The following is a 10,997-nucleotide window of genomic DNA, read 5'->3' on the forward strand; positions in this document are numbered from 1 at the left end:
TCCAAACGCCAAATCACCAATGGAAAAAAATAGGAATTTTGAAACCTTAGTTGCAGCAATGCAAATGATTGCGGTTTCACTTCAAGAAAGATCTCTTAATGTTTAACAAAAAATAATTAAATGTAAAAATATATAAATTCAAGAAAATTAGCATAATTGAAAAGTAAAATTTATGTAATTTAATAATTTATAATTTTTTAAATCTTTAAATAAGTTAAATAGTAATAGTATTGAATTTAACATTTTTTTTTTATTATTTAAAAATGATATAAGTATTCTTCTTGTATAAGTAATATTTGCGGAAGTTATCTTAAAAAAATTATTAAAACGTCGCTTAGAAAACTGGCTTAGAAAAATTCACACATTTGCGTTAATTTAACTGGCGAAGAAAATTCAAGCGTGCGCATTGTGTTCTGATTGTTGACATGACAACCAACGATGATTTAAATTATTTTTAGGTTAGTTGCATGCTTTTGTAAGTAAATTGTATTTATGTTAGTTATATATTTTTTGAATATGCTTATAGTTTTAAGTACATCGTTTTTTAAGTAGTTTTTTTTAACCTGTTTTCAATGATTTAAATTATTTTTAGGTTAATTGCATGATTTTGTAATTAAATTGTATTTATGTTAGTTATATATTTTTTGTATATGCTTATAGTTTTAAGTACATCGTTTTTTAAGTAGTTTTTTTAAACCTGTTTTCGACCGATTATTTTAAACGATTCATTTTATTTTCTTAGTGTTTGATGCATTTAAAATGAAACATTGTTAATTAATCGATCTGTTCATGATAATCTGAGAAATTTTTGTTGACAAATTCTTAAGAATTTGTCAACAAAAATTTCTACATTACATAAATTAAGAAAGACATTCTTTAGTGACCATAAAGTTTAAACGCTCAGTGACTCTATTATCAGTAATCATATTATTTAAAAAAAATGCTTAGTTTCAGTAAAAAATATTATTATATTAATTGCAGATTAATCATTTACACTTTAATTTAAAGCATAATTTCTACGAAGGGTAACAGAAAATTAGAGAGTTACATACCACGCTATGACTGAAGGCCTTTATAATATTATGAGTGAATTATATGACTATCAAAATTTGAAGTTTTAAAATATTTTGCTGAAGAATCTATTAAAGTTGGAATTGCGTAAAATATTTAATGGTACGACCGGAGTATTCCGGTTCAACCTATTTAATTATTAAAATTTAAACGAACATTAAGATTGGCGAAGCGGCTGGTCTCCAAAGGCGGCTAGACTATTAATAAAAAAGGTGGAGTTCATCGTAATAATTTGATGAACTTTTTTGTTATCATTTCATGGTAATAAGAATTAATTTACAGCAATCAAAAATAATTTTGCAGAAAGCAGCTTTAAAGAAAAGCCTTTATTGCCCATATATAAAAGTTATTTTATTTGTGACAGTGAAGAGTAATTTTTTTTTCTTGTATGCCATCAGTTACAATCATGATTTTTTTTATTTTATATTGTTTGCATATTCTATTAACAACAATGAGAAAAAATAGAGAATATAAATTTCATATGTTTCTCAAGCAATGTAGTATCTAACATATTTAAATCTATTTTGAAATTTGTTGGATAGATTAGTTTAGTCGTTTCCTTTCAATTGAATTTATACTACACCACCATGTTGTGCAACTACTACTAATCGAGTAAAATTTTCCTGACTGAATAAATAACTTTTAATTATGAGTATAATTATTCAACAAGTGGGAACTGAACACTCTATTTTCCTCCTCTTTACATCAGGCACTCTTTCATTTGCATCAAACCTTGGCATTGAAACCTTTCATTGTTTCAAACACAAGCTTGCCAACTTAACCAAATAACGACGATGCTAATGAATCTGCAAATTCCATTAAAAGGAATGTTCGAATAAGTTCGTGTAATATTCACTGCTTTTAAATTGATAATGATGACAAATTTAATTTTAAAGTAAATACCGACATTTACTTATGCGAATTGAAGGGATAAATAACTGTTTCATGATAATATTTTCTATTTATATTAAGCGAATTTCTTCTAACTGTTCCTTTCTAATAAGAATTTTATAATCTAATAATACGATTGCTCTTTCGTTCGTCTCTCGTGCATTGTGCACATTAATAAAAATCAATTAACTTTACAGTAATACAATCGAAATAAAATAGCTGACGTATTATCCTTATTTTTGGCTTGATATAGAAGTTTTCATTGAATAGGTGAATGGTAAATAATTTTTCAATTTATAAGTCTTTCAAAAATCTCTTATTATTCGATATTCGGTATTTTAAAAGTAATACTAATTATGTCTGAAAATAAAATTCAAACAAGATAGAAAAAGAAAGAATATAATTTCAAATATATATAAAAAAAACAAATATAATTTCAAATCTATATAAAAACAAATATAATTTCAAATATATATAAAAAAAACAAATATAATTTCAAATATATATAAAAACAAATATAATTTCAAATATATATAAAAAAACAAATATAATTTCAAATATATATAAAAACAAATATAATTTCAAATATATAAAAAAAATATAATTTCAAATATATATAAAAACAAATATAATTTCAAATATATAAAAAAAATATAATTTCAAATATATAAAAAAATATAATTTCAAATATATAAAAGAAAAAGAAGAATATAATTTCAATAATTTCAAAACCTAGATGGTATTTTGAAATAAGTTTTATTAATTCTTCAATGGATTCAATTTCTATTACTACCATTGCATCAGATATCAGAAGAAAATCAAGATTATTAAAACATACAGGATGTCTTTGATTGTCGAATGCAGTGACGACAACAAGATATACCAAGTATTTTCTTATGGCATAAATAATTTATTTTCTGTCGCATTATAAAAAGTAGAATCAAATTTCATTGTTTGATGGAAAGGTACAACATCTGTGTAAATAACCTGATATTTTTTTTCCCATCTGACCAGTTGTATTTTTCATTCATAAATATATTATTTATGAAGGATTTAAAAATAATTCAGAATCATTTATTCGCTTGAAGATTTTTTAGACACAAAGTGATCTAAAAGTATAAAAATTCTTCATTTTCTTGATGCAAAAATTTTCTCAACAATTTATTTTGCAGTCAATTTTTTTTTTTGTCCACTTCGTTCAGATAAAAATAAATAAATATATATAATAATAAAATTAACCTGATTTTTTAATAAAAAAAGTTTTCGAGAATAGATTTTTATTTTCTTTTTTCTCCCTCACCTGAGTGAAAGCACTGAGGTGAAAATCCTTTCTATCTTCTTAATTCACCTCTTTGTGGTAAGTTTTAAGTTTAAAAAGCCCATAATCTATGGCTCAATCAGTACTGTCCCAAATCCCACACACACACACACACACACACACACACACACACACACACACACACACACACACACACACACACACACACACACACACACACACACACACACACACACACACACACACACACACACACACACACACACACACACACACACACACACACACACACACACACACACACACACACACACACACACACACACACACACACACACACACACACACACACACACACACACACACACACACACACACACACACACACACACACACATACATACATATATATATATATATATATATATATATATATATATATATATATATATATATATATATTATATATATAAAAAATTTAAAAAAAATATATATTTATTGCTATCCAATTAACAGTCATTCAAATGTTTCCCAAATTTAAAGATTTAAAAATATATTTTTGACCAATTTTCAATAATAGATTACATTGTTGCTCTGAAATTCAAGCAACTTTTATCGTTTCATCAAATATGTAATTTGCTAATTTTCTTCCATTTTAGAAAGTTGAAGAAAATGAATTGCTATGTCGTTTGCAAGATGTATAATAAAGCGAAATTATAATTCTGCAAAATTTAAAAGATGAATGAACCATACGTTTAATTTTTTAATAAGCAGCGATGTCACTTGGCTGTTCTTCATTGGAAAGACCTATGTATGCAATGAATATGACATATAAAGCCTTAATATAAGGCAGGCAATTTGTGGAAATTATTGATATGAAGTTATATTCAAATGATTTTACTGAAATTATATATAACCACTATCGATGGTGGACCAACTGATCATCAAAGGGAATTAGTAATAAATATCCTTTGAAGTTGTGAGTTAATAACATAAAATTAAAAGAACCTTTTCGAAGAAATAAACAATCAATGATGGTATTGTTGACAATGTTTTATAGCAGAGTTTGTTGTACATATGCATATAAAGTCCCTTTAGCAGAATGTTGGATTTCAAAAACTTAATGACTGAATTACTCACAATTTATCAAAGAAATTCTTTAAATGTGTAATTAGTAATGATAAATCTTTGTTAAAGAGAATGAAACATTTTCTTCTCGTATAAATATCGTTTCTTTAATAAGCATTTTATAGCATGGGATAAGATGCTTGGCACAGTCTGGCCAAAAATGGCTCTTGCGTCAAAAACAACAACTCGCCTATGTTATTGCAGCATTCTGATCAATCATATTTTCTTTGAGCCTCTAATAAGTCAGAGTAGTCCCAAAGTAGTCCCAAATATTGCCAAAGATGCTGTTTGATCAGACTATATATTTAGATTCAGATATCGCCTAAAAGAAAAACCCATAAATGTCTCTTATCATGGCATGAATATCAAAGGAAGAATCAGTACTCGAAGAGAACTGAGTGCTACAACTATCAAAAAGTATAGCAGAAATTGTTGGGCATCCTTCTTGTGCAAGTCTAACTGTATACAAAATTTTCAGTTAAGTAATTCTGGAATATCTATGTTCCTTAAAAAAATGCACAACTGTTCGCACTCTTTTCATGCATCGTCTGGAGATCAATGTGAATTATGTTTAAATATATTCATTTGAAATGTAACAAACGTTGGTATTTAAAACTTGAGAACCACGCCATTTGGCTAGATTTCACTTATAAGTTCAAAAGCTCTCACCAGTGTAATAACTGTTGGAAGAATGAAGTTCATCCAGATTCTTCTGGATTCTCGATCTTTGTCTTTACACAGTGGGAGAATCATATGCCTATTTGTCAACAATCCTTGTTAAAATTGTTACAATATACTGTGTGATCTCTCAATACTTTTTAATCAGTGAAATTTCCCTTATAAATGTTATAAAATATGTTGAAAAACGAATCGGTGATTGCTGTGCAGCACTTTTAGAAAACATCATAATTACAGAATACAACACTTATGCAATTCTAGAATAAAATCACGAATTGCACAAGGGTGATAAATTTCACAACCATAATAGACATTTTAATGAAAAATGAGGTGTCGTTTTACATTAAATAATCTATATAAAATCAGAAAAAATTAATTTTCTGGCAAACCTTAAAAATGGTATATTCTATATTATAAATGATATATTTTTCTTCTAGAAAGCTTTAATAGTCCATTATTGTTTGAAACAAAATTGAAAATTTCTTTTTCGTCAAGAAAACATATAAAACGTAAAAAATATTTAAAATGAAGTTTCTGTACTAAATTATCTATAATAATAATGACTTACTCATAAAATTTAGAATTGGTTTCTTTATAATATTTTACAATCTTTCATATGCTTATTCTCTTTTTATTCGAGATATCACATAAAAGTAATAAGTGAATTTGTCTCTTCATACTTATACAATAATTATTGTCATTCTTAATTATTTTCTTAATAAATTGCACATATATTGTATATGCAGATTTTTTTCTTTCATTAGTTACTATGTGGAACTACATTTTCGTTTATTTATTGGTTAAAATTTGACTCATTTAATGCAGATAATTCGACAGGTATCTGACCCATGGATGGTAATCTTTTGGTGTTGTTCTTTGTATTGCATATTGACAAATAATTTTATTGTTAATGTTTCAAGCGAAGAATAAATAACGGATGAACGATGGGATTTCCCTTTAGTATGTTGGCATCTATGTGGAAAAATTCCTTACAAGATGATTTTTCATATAGAGAGAAAATTCTCTTTTTTGCAAATATTTATAAATAAAGATATAAAGTTATATAAAGATAAAAATATATAAAAATGTTTGCATATATGTGTGGAAATTCTTTTGAGTTTATTGGTATAAGTTGTCAATTCCTTTGAGGATGTGGTCATTTACGTGAAGAAACTTCCTTCAAGATGATTGTGCTTATATGAGGAAATTCTTTAGAACATTTTAGAACATAAATATGTGGCAAATATTTTAAAGATAATGCATCAACGTCGGAATCTCCTATGCTGATACTGGCATTTATGCAAAAAACTTCCTTGAGGATTTTTTTTATGTGTGTGAGGAAACATTTTATTATTTAATATAAAAAAATTGAAGAAATGGAAATAAACAAATAAACCAAATAGTTAATTTTCGTGAAGTTACATAAAGAAATTTATTGTTTGATTTTCGATTATAATTTTTGAAAGAATCATTCTCTGAGCTAAAGCAAACTGCAGGAGGAAAAGACTTTGCTTTCCTTAGAATAATTCCTGGAAGCGAAAAATGCATTCTTATCTTTTCTTATATCCAGTTGCATATAAGAAAACCAACACAAAAGATATAAACAGAATTTTTGTTGTTAGATAAGTGGGCTTATATAGCTTTTTCATTGTTTGATTGAAGCATTCCAGAAAATGAAGGAAAATTTCTAGCATTGCAGCATTGCGACAATTGCATTACATTACCAAAGACTTTTTCTTTCATTTCAGAGATTATATAATACTCTTTCAACTCTGTCGTAATAGAACAAATGGTTCTAAGAAAGAAAATAAAGACTTCTTGGGCTTTTCAGCTCTTTCAATATTGACTTAAGATTCCTTGAAAATGCCGTAGGGATAAAATAAAAAAGAGACGTCTAGGATTTTTATGGTTTTTTTATTAGCAATATAATGTTCTCAGGCTGGCATATTGTTTGTAAATTGTAAAAGAAAAAAATGTTCAAAATCTCTGCAGGAAAACGGTATTATCAGGAGGTACAGTTCGCCAAAAAAGATAAAAAGGTATCCGGGTATCTTATGGTTCGTGCTCTATAAACACTAAATTTAATGAAAATATGCCGTGTTTAAGATGGATTTAATGGAGACTGCAGTTTACTAAGGGATATTTTACATATTTATATTTCCATAATCTTCAAATTTTTTAATTACAATCATCATTTTTCATCTTTTTAATAATTTGGAATAATGAAATTTATCATATATAAAATGTAAAACAAAATGTAGCAAATAATTCGTGTTTTAAGAATTGTACCTAACTTTGGAATTAAATAACTCGGAAACGGGGATAAATAGAAGCTTGAAAACACTGGTATATTCATTAAATTAACCATAAGAAATGTTGCAGAAACCTCAGCATTTTAGATGTATATTACACCGAAAGATGGTAATGGTGGAAAATGGTGGATTCATCTGGATGGTATCATTGAAAGAAGGAGTTATGATTTCGGGACACCGAGATTCCACAATGGTCTCCACTTCGCAAAACTTACTCCTTGGGATACATTATCCTGCAAATGCCTTATTTGGTCCTTTTCCGTGTGAGAAATGATGGATCGATAAATTGAACAATTTATCGCCATTCAACAGGCGTTGAAGAAACGACCAAACCCATTGTGGTTCATACAAAATGGGGCTCGTCCACACTATACAAGAGGGTTTTTTTTTTCTGTATGACACTTCGATGATAAAAGTCATTGCCTTCAACTGTTCGACACTTTAGAAAAAAGCAATAGATTGATGTCTGCATTCACCGGATCTCACACCCTGTGCTACATTCTTTGAACACACGTGAAAAAATTGTATCTTTTAACATTTAATAAATTAGAATAAGTTATATGTGAAGTTTGTGTGTCGATTTCGATTTCCTACAGTTACTGATAATTGCATTAGCTCTTTGCGAAAAGTACACATTTTGAATCGCTTCTGACATGACCGCAGCAAGGCTTGGATTACCCCTAATACACAACATATTAATAGTAATGCTGCTTTCAGCGTCATCTATTAGTGAAATTTGCAACTAAAATTTTGTTTCCTTTATGAGATTCTAAAGTTTTTTTAAATTAAATTAAATTATTTTTTTTTATTAAATAACCCTATTACTGGTTTCATACTTTTATTTATTGCCATTCCCGACTTATTAATTTTCAAAGTTAGCTATCTTTCTTGAAATAATCTGTAATTCACTCTGTTAATGCTTTCTTCCATTCAATTTCTGTTTCGGCCGTTAATATAATAACTTGATTTAAAAAAAAAATGATATTTTTTTTAAATACATTTTTAGAGCGTGAATAATGTCAAAATTATATATTAGTTTTTCCCACCGGTTGTCTAGATTATATTTGCTTCATAACATTAGACATATATGTTGCTTACATATGCTTTGTTTACACATATCTGAAATGAAAAAAAGCAGACCTCCATCACACAGATAAAATTGCTATCAAACGAAAGTGGATAAATATGATTGTATGGAACCATTCAAAATGCACATTTGAAATAATCTTCCATGATTTAATATCATTAAAATTTAAGTTTTAATTTACCGTTTATGAACTGGCCGTGCAATACATTAACATTAAAAGACAACTAAATACGTCATGCAATGTTAAAAATAGTTCATTACTGTTTTTAGCAGATATTTTTTTCATTGCGTAGGGTTTTCATTATGGCGAATGTTCATCAAGTATGCAATAAATTTCTATATTTAATCAAAAGAAAATTACTGAGGAAACAAATTTCTTCATCCCCATTTCCCTCGTTCATGTGTTTGATTGACCATCGACCGCAATTTCCAACCCATTTCGCACATATCACTCGTCATAACATACCATTCTGCTTTTTAATTTGTGTGAAAAAAGGGAAACAGTAATCTAAAACTGACTTTATGATTATTTATTTTATGGCGATATTTAATCACAAAGATGCGAAAAATTCAAGAGTTGGTATTGCATTCCGTTTAAAATAAAACATATTTTTTTAAAATCAAATAAAATATTCTTATAAGACTACTGAGATGAATTTCTGTTACAATAATGCTAAATTTTGTATATTCCTTTATTTTAGAAAAATATGTATTTATTAATAAGCCTAAATTAAAGATAATAGAAATACATTCTGATTCGGAATCAGTATTTATGTATTATATTTTCGGGAAGCAATCGGTATAGTGGTTGTAGCTTTGGAAAACTGTTTTTCTCTTTAGTACTACTATACTACTACTACTATAATGTACATACTACTATACTGTACTATAATGTACTGTACTATACTATATAATGTACTGTACTATACTATATAATGTACTGTACTATACTATATAATGTACTGTACTATAATGTACATATTACTATAATGTACATAAAACTACTACTATAATGTACATAAAACTACTACTATAATGTACATACATTATAGTAGTGATTTTGAGATTTTTATCAGAAATATAAAAATGCCTGGGCGAATTGTTCCCAAAATATTTATGAATCATTTAAAGCAAAAATTGGTAAAAAGAAAAATGTTGAAAATTAGTAAATTGGCCCTTTTTGTTCATTTCTTTTAATACTAAAATATATAAACTCGCTTAAGTGCTAGATAGTCAGAAAAAGGTAAAAATAATTGTGTTCATATTATTTCATAAGACGATCGTCACATAAATCATTTATTTTTTAACTTAATTTAAGCAGTTTCAAAGTGTTTTGCGAAGAGTCTTACTGACATCTTTTTCTGTATAAGTAAAAACGCAATGTGATCAGCCACTCCTTAAAAGATTATTTTGTGAATGTAAAAAGGAAAGAAACCCTGTTATCGGATGTCTCTCCAAGATACATCCTACATAGAGCTAATTTACATACAAACCTCGGGAAACTTTTAAATCTTTCTTTCCTTTTCGAATGGAAATGTGGTGGTTTAAATCGTGTTTTCATTGCACAAGTTGTTTTTGAAAAAATAAATAAATATCTAGATTTCAGAAATATTTTAGATAGAAAAGTTTGTGTAAAAGCAGGCGTCATTTCTGTGATTGGATTCACCCCCGAAAAGCTAAAGTGCTTATAAATTATAAATCGGAAATGCGGATTTAAAACACAGTTTGAACGATCTTATTGTGAAAGAAAATTGATATTTAATTTTTATTTAAAATTTCTTGTACAGTTTTACTAATAAATAAGTAAGAATTATTTATATAATATTTAAAAATATCGATATGATTTTTTTGTAAATTGGAATTTGATAAGAAAAACATCACCAATTAGTTTTATTACTGACTGATAAATGAGATTTTGAACCTTCTTTTCTGTATTCTTCTATCAGGTTTAAATACAAAATCAAAATTATTTTAACTTAATAATTGAAATGGCTCAATTATTTATTTACCTATGGATTTCTCTTCCATTAGAGATATCGTCATTATTTTTGTATTTTCCAGAACCTTCTTTTTAAACAAAAATAAACTTTATTAGGTTCACTAATCTGGTGTCCATTCAGCATTGTTTAAGATGATATTTAAATGTATTTTCTTTTTTTAGGAGAATAAGTGCGCAGGTAAACAAAATTGCAAAATCAATGCAATAAAAACGGGCTCTAACAATTAAAAAAGAATTTAATACACAACCACTTATACAAAACACTACGTTTATAATTATACACATTTAGCCAATATTTACATTACAAGCTTAACATGAGTAAATCTCGTGGTAGGCAGGTTTCACATGTTTACAGTCTTGCGGCTAGCCCGCCCTCCTGCTGTGATTTTGATTGGCGAGGAGATTGGCGCTTGGTTGGCACACTGGCTTTAGTTGGGAGTGTTACAATATTACATATTCTTAAAAGTATGCATCTCTCTATCAAAAGCTCTCGCTATAACGCTTTTTAGCTTCAGTATGTTTATGGTTAATTTTATTTAAAGTAAATTATTA

Source organism: Argiope bruennichi, chromosome 9 (genome assembly GCF_947563725.1).
Source record: "Argiope bruennichi chromosome 9, qqArgBrue1.1, whole genome shotgun sequence".
Lineage (NCBI taxonomy): Eukaryota > Metazoa > Arthropoda > Arachnida > Araneae > Araneidae > Argiope > Argiope bruennichi.